The sequence below is a fragment of the Aquarana catesbeiana genome, linkage group LG04 (assembly GCF_042186555.1).
Source record: "Aquarana catesbeiana isolate 2022-GZ linkage group LG04, ASM4218655v1, whole genome shotgun sequence".
NCBI lineage: Eukaryota > Metazoa > Chordata > Amphibia > Anura > Ranidae > Aquarana > Aquarana catesbeiana.
In genome coordinates, this window is record NC_133327.1 from 222512407 (window position 1) to 222529331 (window position 16925).

Consider the following 16925-nt stretch of genomic DNA (forward strand, 5'->3'; position numbering starts at 1 on the left):
ACATAAATGTATCCTGGGCCAGGTGGTCGGACACATTGCTGATATGTAAGCATTAACATTATCATATCACATGCGAAAAAAGTTATATTACTACATATGTGCCTCCATCTGGAAAGATGCCATTTTCTAAACAGATATCAATTTAAAGGAAACATTTGCTGAAGGAAATCTAATGATTTTCATTGCTGAAAATGATAACTGTGTATGTCAAAAAGTTGGTGAAATTTTAAAGTGGTTGTAAACCCTTACATATACCCAATGAAGTGACTGGCCTCAGGTGATACACAGAGTTCACAATTTATAAAGCTTACCTGAGCTGTCGGAGAAAAGGGGTAAGAAGCTGAAATTACACTCTGCAGAGCCTGGTGAGGAGAGCTCTGAGAGCTGATTGGAGGGAAGGGACACCCCCCTTCACACAACACACAGGAACAGAGCTGAGGATGTAATCAAAAGGAATTCCCTCCCCTGTCACCTTTTTTCTCTTGGCGTCAGGAAAACTTGTCAGAAGTGATTCATGCTGATAGCAGAGGAATGAGGCAGCAGACAGAATGGACACTTGCCGTTCTTAATTGAGACAAGTAGACACTCTAAAGGGATATGCTTTGATTCATGTCAGGTTTACAACAACTTTGGGTTTCATATATAATTAATATCTGTAGCAGAAAATGTAATTAAACTGGCATGACTGGAGTAAGTCATTGCTGTATGATAACCTATCTTAGAAGACACATCTCGTATGAAGTTTCATGTTCACAAAGTGCTATTTTACAATTTAAAGGGACATTTTCATGGTTTGGAGTCAATTTTATATTCCAGTATTTTTTTTACAGAGCCGCGTACACACGATCAGATTTGCCGACAACAAAATCCATTGATTTTTTCCGACGCATGTTGGCTCAAACTTGTCTTGCATACACACGGTCACACAAATGTTGTTGGAAATTCCAAAGGTCAAGAGCGCAGTGACGTACAACATGTACGACGAACCAAGAAAAATGAAGTTCAATAGCCAGTGCGGCTCTTCTGCTTGATTCTGAGCATGCGTGGACCTTTGTGCATCGGAATTGTGTACACACGATCAGAATTTACGACAACGAATATTGTTGTTGGAAAATTTGAGATCCAGATCTCAAATTTTGTGTGACGGAAATTCCGATGGAAAATGTCTGATGGAGCCTACACATGGTCGGAATTTCCGACAACAAGCTCCCATCGAACATTTTCCGTTGGAAAATCCAACCGTGTGTACGGGGCATTACAGGCTTCTCAAGAAAGGTGGAGAAAACAGTAATTTGTTCATATGTTTAAATTTGAGCTTCAGCTATTGAGCTCTGTAGATAACAGGCTTGCATCAGCAAAATAGTTGAAGTTAACCCGGTCAATAAAAGAAAAGTTTCTCCTGTATTAGCACTGGTCCCTGCTGTGCTCTCTCACTGTGCAGGGTGGCTGGTCTTGTATCAACCCCCTCCTGTAGTTTTCTACATGTAGCTTTCAGTGGTTGAACCTGCTTTGTCCTAAGCCCCCTTCTCCCGAACAGCTCTGCTCTCTGAACAGGCTATGTACATCACAATGACAATGTCACCACTAGTTTTGCAAGCCAATAAGTGGGATTGCAAAGGCATACAAAGTTGATTCATATCCTTTGTGGCTATTGAGGATTATATTGAAATGAAAGTTTGCCTGGAGTTCAACCTTAAAGTGGTAAACCTCAAGCATGAAATATGAATAAATCATATACCTCTATAGTTTGCACTTGTCTCAATCCAATCAATGTCACTTCTTTCTGCTGCTGCGTTCCCCTGCTATCAGAAAAAAGGTGACATGGAAGGGGGGCCTCCAGCTGATTGTCAGCCTCAGCTCTGTTCCTGTGTCCTGTGTAAGGGGGTGTGTGTTCCTTCCCTCCAATCATCTCCCAGAGCTCTCAATGAACTATGCAGGGTGTGCCTTTAGCTCTTCATCCCCCTTTTTTTACTGCTCAGACAAGCTTTATAAATTATGGACTTTGAACGGATGTAGAGAAGTGACTGCAGATAAACAGATACAACTTATGTAGGATGCTTTGTTTCATCTCTGTTTATCACCTAGTCACTTTGCTAGGTATATGTAAGGGTTTACAACCACTTTAAGCTTGCCGTGCATTTATTGTGCCAAAGCAGAGGTTGCAAGGATGTTTTGGTAATATAAGTCACTCTGGAGAAAAATTACCCATCTTACTACCTTCAGGCTTCAGCGGCTGTCGTTTCTAACAGCCCATCTTAAATTTAGGTCCTATAGCTGGTACTGCTCAGGCATTTCTTAGGACCCTCTGTTATGAATATGTAGATCTGCCTGCCATGCCCAGTGGTATCCCCAGGGCCGCTGATAGGGCAGTACAGCCAGCCCTGTTGTACCGGGCCGGGCCCTATCAGGGGGGCCCGGACAGCTTTATAGTGTATTTCTTAAAAAAAAAAAAATAGGGCTCACGAATTTATACCCCCCGCCTCCGCTCCTACTTGCTTAAGGGGTGCATAAATATAATTTGCTGAACCCCAACAGGGGCTTGTGAGGTGTGAGCTGAGGAGGGACTATTTTTTCATTTCCAGGCGGAGGTAAACAAATCCTGTGCCCAGTCACATTCTCAAGTGTTTTCCGGCCACTGCTCTCCTTCCGTGGTGGTTGGTGGAGTGATCTGTACAGTGGTTTACCCGCTCCGTTGTCTCAGGGACTGATGTGGGACAGCTGACAGGGAGGGAACGGTAAAACTTATCCTGGCGGCTGCGGAGGGTAGTGCGGGGGGCACTGGGCAGCACACAGTGAGTTGAGGGATTGTAATCTTTATAGAACCATCCACATCCTCACAGCGCCTTATGATCTTCAGCATAGAATCATTCACATAGCGCAGCGGGTTCTTCGTCTGTCAAAGTGTGTCACATACTTTAGTGTGCTGACTTTGTTTATATATGGGCATACCTCCCAACTTTTTGAGATGGCAACGAGGGACACCTACTAGCAAAAGCATGTAGGCATAGGACACGCCCTGATGCCACTCCCCCTTAAAGGAGAATTAACCTAAAAAAAAAAGATCTGTTAAACACACAAGGCCTTTTTTTTTACCACTGCTATTCCTTTATATTGGCTTTTGCACTGAGCCATGGAGCACCTGCTGTGCTATATGAATGATTATCCTAATGCTACAAGGCCTCATGCACACAGAATGTTTTAAAAAACGCTCCTATTCTTGGCAAGCAGCCTTTTCCCAGAAAAACGCCTGAGGCTTGTAAGAGTGTCTAACGCCCGTACGAGCGTTTAGGCTCATTTACAGGCGTCAAGCACTTGGGCATTCATTTGATTGTCCAGACTAATAAGTTATTCTGGTCACTGAAATTAATTATCGCTCAAGCGCTAAACGTGCCTAGCGTTAACATGCGTTTAGGAGCATTTACATGCGTAAAGCGTTTTTTTGGTCAAAACACTGCTGCTCCTGGACGCATTGGTCCTGTTTTTTTTTTTTTTTTCCCTGCTTGTAAATGCCCCTATCACTAAAAGATTCTGAGGCTTCATGTACTGCTGCTAGTAAACGGACATTTAGGAGCAGTTGAGCGTTTTTTTCAGCTGCCCCTGAACTCTCCTCTATGTTATCTTATCAGTATATGTACACAGGGTCACACAGGGCCATTTTTAGTCTTTTGTATTTATTTATTTATTTATTTATTTCAGGTATTTATATAGCGCCGTCAATTTACGCAGCGATTTACATATACATTGTACATTCACATCAGTCCCTACCCTCAAGGAGCTTACAATCTAACTCACATTCATACATACTAGGGACAATTTAGACAGGATCCAATTAACCTACCAGCATGTCTTTGGAAGGCAGTTGAATTTAGAAACATTTTTTGGAACGTAAAAAAAATGCTTTCAGGACAGATGTTCAGAGGCATTTGAAACGCCAAATGCCTGTAACAGCTTGTAAACGCGGTAACTCACGTTTAGCCACCTTTTGTTTACAGGAGTTTTTCATTTTTGGCTCTTTGAAAAATAAAACGCTTCTAATCGCAAACGCGGCATGTAAACGTGACAAAACTGACGTTTTAAACGTCGGTTACTTTCTGTCAAGTTAAATCGTTCAGGAGAGGTCGTAAAAATGTCCCGCGTACATAAAGCCTAACAGTCCATGTTATAGGATAACATGGAGGGGTGTTTGGAAACAGTAAAAAAAAAAAATGTGTGCATGAGGCCTAAAGATGTGAGATGCTACTGTGCACTTGTGTTTGGGGGGGGGGGGGCAGTAAAAACGCACAGCTGAGCTGCATTTTTACAGCCCCCAACCACTCCCTTTAACCACAGGGTTTTATATCAGAGCTGGGGCCATGCTGCTAGCCTGTCTTTTTAAACACATACACACATTTCCGGCTGGGGTCAGCAGCCAAGACTGTGTGTATATTTGTAAAAACAACTGTCAGGTTTCATGTGAAAGTGATAAGAGCCGTTCTGAAGTCCCCGTTCACTTTCACACCATATTCCCCCTCAGCTTTTGAGACAGGGGAGGGGGTGGGGCCAGAGGTAGTGTCGAGGGTGGGGTTGAGGGGGGCCCTGTCGGGTAGGCTGTACGGGGCCCCATGATTTCTAACAGTGGCCCTGGGTATCCCTAGTATGTTGACAACCCCTTTGTTCAGGGCAGCATATGTAGGCTAAGAGAGAGCGCAGCATAGGGTTGGTGGGAAATTTTTTAGTCGCCCGGGCCAATGTTAGATAGTTTAACTGGGCTTTTCTTAATAGAACAGAGTATGGTACAAAACTCATTGAACTGAATGATGATTGCTGCGTCTGTATCATACTAGCATGGGGTAGAGCAGTCCTTTTTTACAGATTTTTATGCACATTTGAGCAGAAACAAAAATGCAAAAATAAAAAATGCAAATGCAACTAAATGGTTACAAAATGATATGTTCTTCCTCTTATCCCAACACCAAAATTATGTTTTGGGTAGATTAGGTTGAAGCTGTACACAAATTGAATAAAGGATATTATTTGTAAAATGTTAAAGCCTGTACTGTTTAAAGACAACAGAGATATAACATTAAATTACCCATTTGTAAATACTAGAGCACAGGGTACTTGTTTGAATGCTTGTTTTATTTTCCTCTTACTGGAATTAGTGTGAAATAGGAACATGAAATAGGGTAATGCGTTTTTCCACTTCGGCTTTAGTTTAGTGTTAAATGACATCTCATATCACAGAGGCCACCACTATAACACAGCCCAAAGTATATTAGGACACTTGCTATGCATAGTTGTTTAAAAGGGGCACTTATCACCATTTGTATGTTTGTTTCTTCTCTTTGCGTAGAGGGGGAATCAGATGTGGGCAACACGGGGAGGGGATCGATGCGGTGGGGGGACAATTACAGGATGTTGCACTATGTCTCTCCCTGCAGCAGCTGAAAGCCGGCGTGAGGCGGATGGGGAGAAACCGTCTTTTAGCTCCTGGAGGGAGAGACACAGACAACGTGGGGTTGATTTACTAAAACCCATGAGTGCAAAATCTGATGCAGCTCTGCATAGAAACCAATCAGCTTTCAGGGTTTTTTTGTCAAAGATTAATTGAACAAGCTGAAGTTAGAAGCCGATTGGCTACCATGCACAGCTGCAGCAGATTTTGCACTCTCCAGTTTTAGTAAATCAACCCCAGTGCATCGTCCTGTAATTTTCCCCCCACCCCGCCTCACCAATCTCCCTGCTGTCCAGGCTCTCCTGTGTACCCCCCTATCGGTGGCCCTGCAGCCAAGTCAGGAAAGGAGAAGCAACAGACTGCTAAGGTCATCTCTCTGTTACTTGAATGCTGTTTATTGTTCAACCTTATGTTGCTTTGCCATTTGTATGATTAGTATCTTGAATCTGTGTGCACTGGCATAGAATAAAACCTCAACTTCACTCTTGGAGTCAAGAATCAAGAGCATCAAGACCTGGCTACTGATGTGCCCTTATTGGAGATTTGGAAATGGCAGAATGAATCTGGGAGAATGAAAGAGCTCCACACTGGACAGGAGTTATGGTCTCAGTAGAGATTGTGCCTGGAATCAGCAGATTCCTCATACAATCAAAGCATATTGCAAAATCAGATTTTCAGGCACCTTACAGTGTCTGCTGGTGGTGTCATATTTTTTTCTATACCTGGTTCTATCATGAAAGAAGTAGAGGGGAAAGGATGCAATTCTGTAACTCCTGCATCCCCGTGGCCCTTTAAATTGGCTTTAATGCAGGGAGAAGCTTCCCATCCTAATGGCTCCCATTCAGAAGCCATGACTAAGAGTTGTCAGAGTAAGTTCAGTCATTGTGCTGGGAGCACGCTTTCAGCACACAACCTCAGACCGCCATGGATGCATACTGTATGTGCGGTCACTGGCTGTTAACCAGTTCCCGTCCAGCCCTCTGGCATAATGATGCCGGTGGGAACCTCTCACCGATCTGGGTGGACGTCATATGACGTTGTCCTGGATATAGTCCTGCGTATGGCTGCGGGACCATGTAGCGGCGCGATCTGTCACTGGCTGCATCCACTGCACACAGCTGATGACTGATCACTGTTCCGGGCCCACTACCAGTACCAAGTGACCTCTGTAACCAATCACAGCAGGTCACATGACAGTTGTAAACAATGGATGGCCTCCTTTCAAGCCACCCATTGTATACACAGAATCCGATTGCTCAGCAGGGGATCTGTCCACTGATCCCCCCCACGCTGACCGGAGCGGGCGTTTGACAGATCCGTGTCCGCTCTGAGACAGGCACAGTCCCCTCTACTCTATGGGCCCTCTGATCCAATCTACCGAGACAGAAGGGAAGGGATCCCCTTCTGTTTTTTTTAACGGATAGGATTGGAGGTAGGCGAGTGTAAACGGACACTCCATAGAAGTGAATGAAGGGTCCGACTGGGTCCGCCTGAAAAATGGACAGGCAGACTCGATCAGACCAATGCTTTCACACTGAAGCACTATAGTTTACCCACACCGCGGGTGCAGCGCAGTGCATCTGTGGCTTTCCTGCGGGTTACCTGCACTTTGCCATAGACTTCTGTTATACCTTGCAGGTGTGGTGTGCTTTCTGAAAGTGCACCATAATTCCTGCATTCAGAGAGCGCGCCAAACCCTCAGGTGATAACAGAAGTCTATGGCTCAGTGCAGGTAACCGGCAGGTGCACAGCGCTGCACCTGTGGATTTGTTTGAAAGCAGTCCATTGCAGAACAAATATGCCCTTTGCTATATATACACTGTGATTTTAATAAACTGACCTTTAATATATTGCAGGGACGTGTGGTGAGGTCAGTGGCTGGTGAGGCCCTGGCTAGTATCAGAGCCAGACACACACAGGTTACATACACCGCGATCATTAGAGCGAGGGCAATAATTCTAGCATTAAACCTCTGTAACTTTAAACATGTAATCTATAAAAAAAAAAAAAAAAAAAATGAAAGCGTCGCCTATGGAGATTTATAGGTACTGAAGTTTGGCGCCATTCCACGAGTGTGCGCAACTTTAAAACACGACATGGTATCTATTTTTTGGCGTAACATCATCTTTCACATTATACAAAAAAATCAGGTTATCTTTAGTGTTTTTTTTTTTATTCATGAAACAGTTTTTATCCAAAAAAAAAGTGTTTAAAAAATTGCTGCGCAAATGCCGTGTAACATAAAAAGTTGCAACAACCACCATTTTATTCCCTAGGGCAGTGATGGTGAACCTTGGAACCCCAGATGTTTTGGAACTACATTTCCCATGATGCTCATAAACTTTGCAGTGTAGTTGAGCGAGTGTCAGAATTGGCCTGGGTGGCAAGGGGTTAATTACCATAAGTAATACACAAATAATTATTATATGTTGTTTTTAGGGTAATTTACTACATTTTTAAAAACTGTACTCAAGCAGGTGGCTTAACGGTCAAATTACTGAAGTTTGAAGTTATAACTTCAAACCAGTAATTTCACAGTAAATAGATAAATACTAAATAACTATCTATCTAACATATAGCATAATAATATATGATTTAGCTTGCACCTTTTCAACAGCAGCAGATTCTCATTCTCCCTCTTAACTGTGTGAGAAAAACATGGGATTATGGGTAAATCATACCCATAAACCCGTTATTTCCTTATAGATAAGAGGGCTGGGCTGGAAGGGAGCATTTGTCTTCTAGACACATGCCCCTTCTATGACACTGCAGTGAGAGGCGTGCCTCCACTGCAGCATTTTTATTGGACAGCTGGGGCTAATGGTACTTTACTAATGGTCCAAGACTCCAAGCTGTCCATTGAGCTCAGTGCCTTTGACAAGAAGCGAGAGGCACTGTGAGCTCAACCTCTCAGTCTGCTACAAACAGAGTGTGCCAGCTTGTATTTAAACTGGCCGCTCTGTATGTAGCTTCTGACAGGCTGCGCAAGGACCCCCGGCCGTATCTCCGGAACCATAGGTCGTAGGTGCCCTATTGGTGGGGTATGACATAGGCTACCTCCTACCCCCCAAATTTGTGGTCTCTGTGACCTTAGGTCGCCGAGCTATGACCTTTGAAGCTTGATTTAAAAAAAAAATATATATATATATATATATATATATATATATATATATATATATATATATATATATATATTATGTTCATGGCAGGTGAGGCTCTGCCTCACCTGCCTCTCCTGACTGCATGTCCCTGGTATATTGTAATCCTTCACTTTATTCAGAAATCCCCCTTTCTTCAGGTATGGCCAGCTGTAACAACATTGCTGTCCCAGACGGAGCGCATTAGTTATCGTTCCACCTGAGACAGGAGCTGGCACGATACAGGAAGCGTCGGCTTATGCAGCTCTGCTCCTTCTGCAGCTGCATGCTTTCTCTACCACCAGCTCCATTCACGACATTGATGCTCTTGGATGGCTGGTTGGCAACCCACAATCTGGGCTTGCTGACCCGCCATCCCAGAGCAGACGGTCATGGGCCACACTAGAGGGCTCTACAGGCCACTGGTTGGGCACCCCTGGGCTGAGACTAAGGGCCCTTTCACAATGGGGTGGTTTGTAGACGCTATTGCGCTAATAATAGCGCCTGCAAACCAACCCGAAACAGCCGCTGCTGTCTCTCCAGTGTTAATGCCCCGAGGGCTTTCACACTGGAGCGGTGCGCTAGCAGGACAGGAAAAAAAGTCCTGCTAGCAGCATCTTCGGAGTGGAGTATACACCGCTCCTTCACCGCTCCGCCCATTGCGGCTCTGCAGAGGTGGTTTGCGGTGGTGTTTAACCCTTTCTCGTCCTCTAGTGGGGGGTAAAACTGCCCCCTGCTAGCGGCCGAATACCGACGGTAAAGCGCCGCTAACAATAGCGGCGCTTTACCGCCGACGCCGCCCCCGCCCCAGTGTGAAAGGGGCCTAAGGGTTGGTTCATACCAGCAGCCTTATTATTGGCTTACCTGTAGGTACAAGTTAAAAACAGGAGTTTACTACCACTTTAAAGTGGTTATAAACCGCTGAGTGTTTGGCATACTAGCACATTATGTGAAACTTAACTGAAAACGAAGCATTCCAGTGATGCAATCTTATTGCTAGAGGCCGCTTCCATCTTCACCCATCTTCCTTTCGGGTCTGTGGACTCTGGCTGTGTGACTTGCCAGAGCCGCGATGACGTCACTCCCCTGCAGGCGTGGGGCAGCTGTCATTTACGGCACAGGATTCTGAAGGAACGGTGCGGTATGTATAGTATAAATACCCGTGTCCGGGATCCCAAATGTGCTGCTCAGCCTATACACCTGAAAGACAGGCTGAAAAAAGCTTGGCTGTCCCCTACTTTCAGCAGCTATCTGCATGTATCTGCACATCCATGGTTATCTATCTGATTCAAGAGTTAGACATTTGTAAATAACTGTAAAGTATTTAGTAATTAGGATGTGTGAACGAAACACACATGAACCTAAAGGAAAACTTTTTTTTTTTTTCAGTTTTGGATAGAGTGGAGAGGGATTTGAACCCCTGTCAGGTTTTATTGCTGTCTGTGCCCCCCCCCATTAAGAACATTTACCTTCTCTATTTACGGTAATAGAGTGGAAATCCTCCAGCGGGACACTAGTTCTGGTTCCCTGGGGGGGCCCAAGAAATTCCCTTCATTTGAAGGGATTTCCTCTCACTTCCTTTTGTGGCTATGGGACAGGTAATGAAGGAAAATCTCCCCAATGGGACACAGATGGCAAAAAAAACCTGACAGGGGTTATATTCCTTCCTTACTCTATCCAAAATGAAGAAAAAAATGTTTTCCCTAAAGTTCTACATTAAGCGGAACTTCACCCAAAAGGGAAAGTCCAGCGAGTTTTGTTTCTCCTGTACCATCTCTCAGTCACAGGGGGCATAGCTTTGGCTCTCCATCTCTCCTTCACGTGGGCGGAGCTTTGGCTCTCCTTCATCATCTCTCCTCCACAGGGGGCGGAGATTTGGCTCTCCTTTATCATCTCTCCTCCATAGGGGCGGAGCTTTTGTTTCTCCTGTATCATCTCTCACTCACAGGGGGCGGAGCTTTGGCTCTCCTTCATCATCTCTTCTCCACAGGGGGCGGAGCTTTGGTTCTCCTTTATCATCTCTTGTCCACAGGGGCGGAGCTTTTGTTTTCCTGTATCATCTCTCATTCACAGGGGCGGAGCTTTGGTTCCCCTGTTTAATCTTTCGTTCACATGGGGCGGAACTTTGGCTCTCCATCATCTCTCCTCCACAGGTGGCGGAGCTTTGGTTCTCCTGTATAATATCTCATTCACAGGGGGCAAGGCTTTGGCTCTCCTTCATCATCTTTCACCCACTGGGGGTGGAGCTTTGGTTTTCCTGTATCATCTTTCGTTCACAGGGGACGGAGCTTTGGCTCTCCTTCATCATCTCTTCTCCACAGGGGGCAGAGTTTTGTTTCTCCTGTATCATCTCTCAGTCACAGGGGGTGGAGCTTTGTTTCTCCTGTATCATCTCTCGTTCACAGGGGATGGAGCTTTGGCTCACCATCTCTTCTCCACAGGGGGCGGAGCTTTGGCTCTCCATCTCTCCTCCAAAAGGGGCGGAGCTTTGGCTCTCCATCTCTCCTCCACAGGGGGCGGAGCTTTGGCTCTCTATCTCTCCTCCACAGGGGGCGGAGCTTTGGCTCTCGTTCTTCATCTCACCTTCGCAGGGGCGGAGCTTTTGTTTCTCTTGTATCATCTCGTGTCCACAGGGGGCGTAGCTTTATTTCTCCAGTATCATCGCTCACCCACAGGGGGCGGAGCTTTGTTTCTCCTGTATCATCGCTAGTTCACAGGGGGCGGAGCTTTGGCTCTCTATCGTCTCTCCTCCACAGGGGCGGAGCTTTTGATTCTTCGGTATCATCTCTCGTTCACAGGGGGCGGGGCTTTGGCTCTCCATCATCTCTCCTCCACAGGGGGCGGAGCTTTGGCTCTCCTTTATCATCTCTCTTCCACAGGGGGCGGAGCTTTGGCTCTCCTTTATCGTCTCTCTTCCACAGGGGGCGGAGCTTTTGTTCTCCTGTACCGTCTCTCGTTCACAGGGGGCGGAGCTTCGGCTCCCTGTTTCGCCCCTGTACAGAAGAGCCCCGGCTCTCCTGTAGTATCTCTTATTCACGAGGGCGGGGCCTCTGCTCTCCTGTATTATTGCTCCATCCACTTGGGCGTGCCCTTGGCTCTCCTGTATCATCCACCTAAGCTTTCCGGTATCATCGTTCGTCTACAAGGGGCGTGTCCTCGGCTGTCCTGTATCCTCTCTCGCCCACATTGGGCGGGGCCTCGGCTGCAGCAGCTTGTGTTATTTGGCCCAGCCGCTTATCCAATGGCGCGCCGGGGGCGTGTCATTGCCCGTGAGCAGGCAGAGCTCGGGAGGCCCGTTGCATTGCCTCTGATAGGTTTCATGCTGGCAGGGATTTACTGGAGTAGCTGCATACGTCGAGCGACCTGCTGTCCATAACCCCCCATTCCAGCGATACATAAGGTAACAGAAGCCGTCCTATGTCCCCGGAGTGCTGCGTGCTAGCCCTGTGTCTGCTGGTCTGGGTGATGAGGAGGAGAGAGGAAGGGCATCAATAAAAGAAAAGTTCCAGCTGAGCAGTGCTCCTCTCCTGGCACAGCCTGGCACCCCGCTCCTCAGGATGGTGGGGGGGGGGGGGGGGGAGGGGGTGTCCTGTAAGGAAAACTTTGAGTGAATGTGTGGGCTCTCCTTCTGTGCTCTGCCTCACTGACACCCCCCCCCCTCCCCTCCCAGGGTACAGGGGACATTCCTGATGGGGTTGTCACTTCTGTGTCCCAGAGCTTGGATGACTTGGATGTATCTGATGGGTTCCATGGTGCTGGGTGCCATGGTGCTGGGAGCTGCCTGTGTGCTGTACAAGGAGGCTGCCTCCATCATACCCTAGCATTCCAGGAAGGCTCTCCTCCGTCTGCTACATCTGTGCATCTTTCTGCAGCCTGGATCACCGATTGTGTGTGTGTGATCCCTACCAAATCATACTGGCCTGGGGATTTTACTGCCCTAGGAAGTCCCATCACTGCCCAGCAGGGTGATCTGATCACAGCTGGACCCCCTGGGGACAACTTGTTGTGAGAACGTGTCAGGTCATCATTAGTCCTGATTGTTTGTAAACAGTGGGTGGTAAGTGTCTGCCAAGGGTTCCCTTCATCCAGAACATAGTGTAGGTAATACTGTTTAGTCACAATTAACCAGATGTGTTGAAGATGTTTTGCCACTCATCACAGTTGCTTCCTGAGCTCCGCTTGGATGAGTGCAAGATGTCTTCAACTTTATGGAAAAAGCCCAGTTGAATGTTACTACTGTTTATACCAAGACTTGAACCTTCAGTGTTGAAGATGGTTTGTCGCTTAACCAAGTAGCTTCCTCAGGTTGGCTTGGATGAGTTTGAAACTTTATCAGTTGACAGAAAAAGCCCAGTTGAATGTTAGAACTGTTTATACCAAGACTTGAACCTTCAATATAGAAGATGGTTTGCTGCTTATCTAAGTAGCTTCCTCAGGTCACCTTGGATGAGTGCAAAACTTCTTCGGTTTACAGAAAAAGCCCAGTTAAATGTTACTACTGTTTATACCAAGACTTGAACGTTCAAAGATGAAGTTGAAGAAGGTTTGCCACTTATCCAAGTAGCTTCCTCAGGTCGGTCTGGATGAGCTTGAAACGTTATCAGTTTGCTGAAAAAGCCCAGTTGAATGTGACTACTATACCAAGACTTGGATGAATGAGAACCTTCAAAGATAATGTTGAAGATGTTTAGCAGCCCATACAAGTTCTAATGAGTATCAGAAACCTTCTCCAACATTTATAGCCACCTGATACCCTAACCACCCTAATATAATCACCATGGAGTTTGTCAAGACAGATGATGGGGTAGGTTATAGGCACTTATTTGAACTGACCAGTTGAAACTTTGAAGGTTCTGATTTATCCCAAGACTTAGCATACCAACTATTGGATAAAGGAGAACCTTCAAAGATAATGTTGAATATGTTTAGCAATTCATCCAAGTAGCTTCCTATTTAATGTGTATTAGGAACTTTCTTAACCTAGGCACCTTAATCTAATCACCATGGAAATTGTCAAGCTGTGGTAAGTGCTAGGCACTCATTTGAACTGACCAGTTGAAACTTTGGAGGTTCTCATTTATCCCAAGATTTATGCATATCATATCAACTATTGGATGCAGGAGAACCTTCAAATATCATGTTGAAGATGTTTTTCAGGTTATCCAAGTAGCTTCCTAAGTTCTAACAAGTATTAGGAACTTTCTCCAACATTTATAGCCACATGGTACTTTAGCCACATTAATCTAATCACCATGGAATTTGTCAAGTTGGGGTATGTTCTAGGCACTCATTTGAACTGACCAGGTAAAACTTTGAAGGTTCTACTTTATCCCATGACTTTGCATAACCAACTATTGTATAAAGGAAAACCTTCAAAGACAACATTGAAGACATTTCACTGCTCATCCAAGTAGCTGTCTCAGCTCTGCTTGGATGAGCGAAACGTCTTCAACTTTACGGAAAAAGCCCAGTTGCATGTGACTACTATACCAAGATTTGGATGAATGAGAACCTTTAAAAATAATGTTGAAGCTATTTAGCAGCTAATCCAAGTAGCTTTCGAAGTTCTAATGAATATCAGGAACTTTCTCAAACATTTATAGCTACCTGGTAACCTAACCATCTTAATCAAATCACCTTTAAATTTGTCAGGACAGATGCTGGGGTAGGTTCTAGGCACTCATTTGAAGTGACCAGTTGAAACTTTGAAGGTTCTCGTTTATCTCAAGACTTGGCATACCAACTATTGGATAAAGGAGAACCTTTAAAGACAGCATTGAAGACATTTAACCACTCATCCAAGTAGCTGTCTCAGCTCTGCTTGGATGAGCAAAACGTCTTCAACTTAAGGAAAAAGCCCAGTTGCATGTGACTACTATCTATACCAAGACTTTGATAGGTGAGAACCTTCAAAGACAATGTTGAAGATTGAGTTACTAAGTTCTAACGAATATCAGTGCTGCGCAAACTGTTGCCGCTATATAAATCCTGTATAATAATAATAATAATATCAGGAACCATCCCCAACATTTACACAACATCTACATGGGTAACCTAGCCATCTTAATCCAATCACTGTGGAATTTGCCAGGACAGATGCCTGGGTAAATTCCTGACTCTCATTTGAACTCAGGAAACTACTTCGAAGAGTGGTGAACTTCTTCAACATCACAGAACAAGTCCAGATATGTGACTTAACATTACTAGTTATAGAGGGTGATAAGCTGTCATATCACATTGTCCATTGCAATTTGCTAGCTATTGTATCTGCTTGCAATGCTATACATTAGGTAATGCATTAGCCAGAGTGAAGTTTGTAGCCATTTCCCTGTCAATAGTTCCAATTAACCTCTGAGGGGATGTGTGGGAAAACAAACAGGAGAGTTTTCCTTGCAATGACCAGAAATGTGTGCCCTGAGGCAGACCCCGGGAAGAGAGTGAAGGAAGCCTCTTGTGCAGCACGTACTGTCTGGCACACAGCTCTCACAGATGTCACTCAGGTGAAGCCATAGCTCCTCCTAGAACAAAACCCCAAAGAATCTGAAGCCTCCAGCTATCTGGAAAGACACTGCAAATGTCTGGATCCAGGGGGCACGTTGGAGAAATTGAGGCATGCTGCGGCCATTTCACTCTGAATCATCCCAGGAAGCTTTTTCTCAGAAAGGATTTGCAGAACTTTATCATCACAAGTCTTTTAATGATAGAAAGAAACATTCTGTAAAAAAATGTACTATTTTACTGTAGGATCTGCATGCAGTCAGCTGTAGAAACATTATTGTCTGTGATTGCTCATCAACCAATTAATTTCTTCCAAAACTGAAATGCCCAGTCAATTGATGGATAAAATACTTTCAAATGCCTGCGCAGAGATTTATTGATTTATTTACTTTTAAATGCCTGCACAATCACCTTTTTTTTGTAAATATCTCCTAAACCGTGCAGGTTTAGGAGATATTTCAAGCACCTACAGGTAAGCCTTAATATAGGCTTACCTGTAGGTAAAAGTGGTTGTACAGGGTGTACAACCACTTTAACACACCATTGATTTCTGGACTGCTGATATTGCAAGCTTTGACCTGTAGTTCCACAACAGCTGGAATACTAAGAACCATCCTGGATTAGGGTTTTATTAGGATACATAGAAGCAGCATGTTTGTATGTGATACCTTGTGCTTATAAACAAAGTATTATGTGAGTAAACATAAATTACTTTATATATTAAACAAAAGCATCTGAAGGATGAACTTTCTCAGACTGTTGTCCATGGCAGATTTCCCTTCTTTTCTAGTATTAAGAATAAATAGAAAGTTTAGTTGGGCAACACAGACATAAGGGTTGATTTACTAAAGGCAAATGGACTGTGCACTTTGCAAAGTGCAGTTGCAGATTGCAAGTGCAATTTCTCCAGAGCTTTGTAAATGAGGTAAAGCTTCATTTGGCAAAGAATACCCAATCACACGCAAGGAAAAAAAAAAGCCCTGGAGCAACTGCCCTTGCAGTGTGCAACTGCACCTTTCCAAGTGCACTATCTATTTGCCTTTCCTAAATCAACCCCATAGTTTCAGCATTAGGCACGTTGACACGTGAACCGCTGTGATTACTTTTAAGTTGGCTGATTTGAAGGGGAAGTACACTACTATGTTTTGTATTGGTATTTAAGATCTAATATAGGGGTTAATTTACTAAAACTGGAGAGTGCAAAATATGGTGCAGCTGTGCATGGCAGCCAATCAGCTTCTAACTTGTTGATTTAAGCCTTTACAAAAAAAAAAAACTGAAAGCTGATTGGTGTCTATGTAGAGCTGCACCGGATTTTGCACTCTCCGGTTTTAGTAAATCAGCCCCAGTGTATGTTATCCATAAACAAATCTGTCTACATACATTATATGACATACTACTATACTAAGCAATATGTTTGTAAATCAGGCATCCTTATTGTGTATACCTTTGTAAGTTATCTTTGTGCAGATTCACACTTTTAGCATATTAATAACTGTCGTTAAATGCATTGCGGGATCTTCCTCTAGAGACGGGAGTTATGTGAGCAGAGAAAAATGTATTTAAAGAGGTGGAAATAGGAGACGATAGGTACACAACCATGGTCCGCCACCTAGAGGCTGGAATTCAGGGTAAATGGCGTATTTGTATGCTACCTTTTGATGTAGCTGACAAACAGTCCCACAGTTACTTGAAATTACAGAGTCACTAATAATCAAATGGTGTAGAGCAAGCCTATAGATGTTTGCTTTTCCCATCTGATGCGGCTTAAGGCACTTCCTATAGTAGCAAAACATCCTGTTTATATGTGATTTGTCACTATGATTTTGTTTTATTATATACTGTACAAAATGTAA

The 16925-nt window shown here is 44.4% G+C and overlaps 1 protein-coding gene across 2 annotated transcripts in view; it reads left to right on the forward strand.

Annotated features, from left to right (window-relative positions):
• Nucleotides 1-11811: 11811 nt before the first annotated feature.
• Nucleotides 11812-16925, forward strand: part of FNDC3B (fibronectin type III domain containing 3B) — a 471921-nt gene continuing 466807 nt past the window's right edge. For both annotated transcript variants that reach the window (XM_073626229.1, XM_073626230.1), the window contains exon 1: nucleotides 11812-11971. The gene's annotated coding sequence lies outside the window, so the exon portion shown is untranslated. The remainder of the gene's footprint in view (nucleotides 11972-16925) is intronic.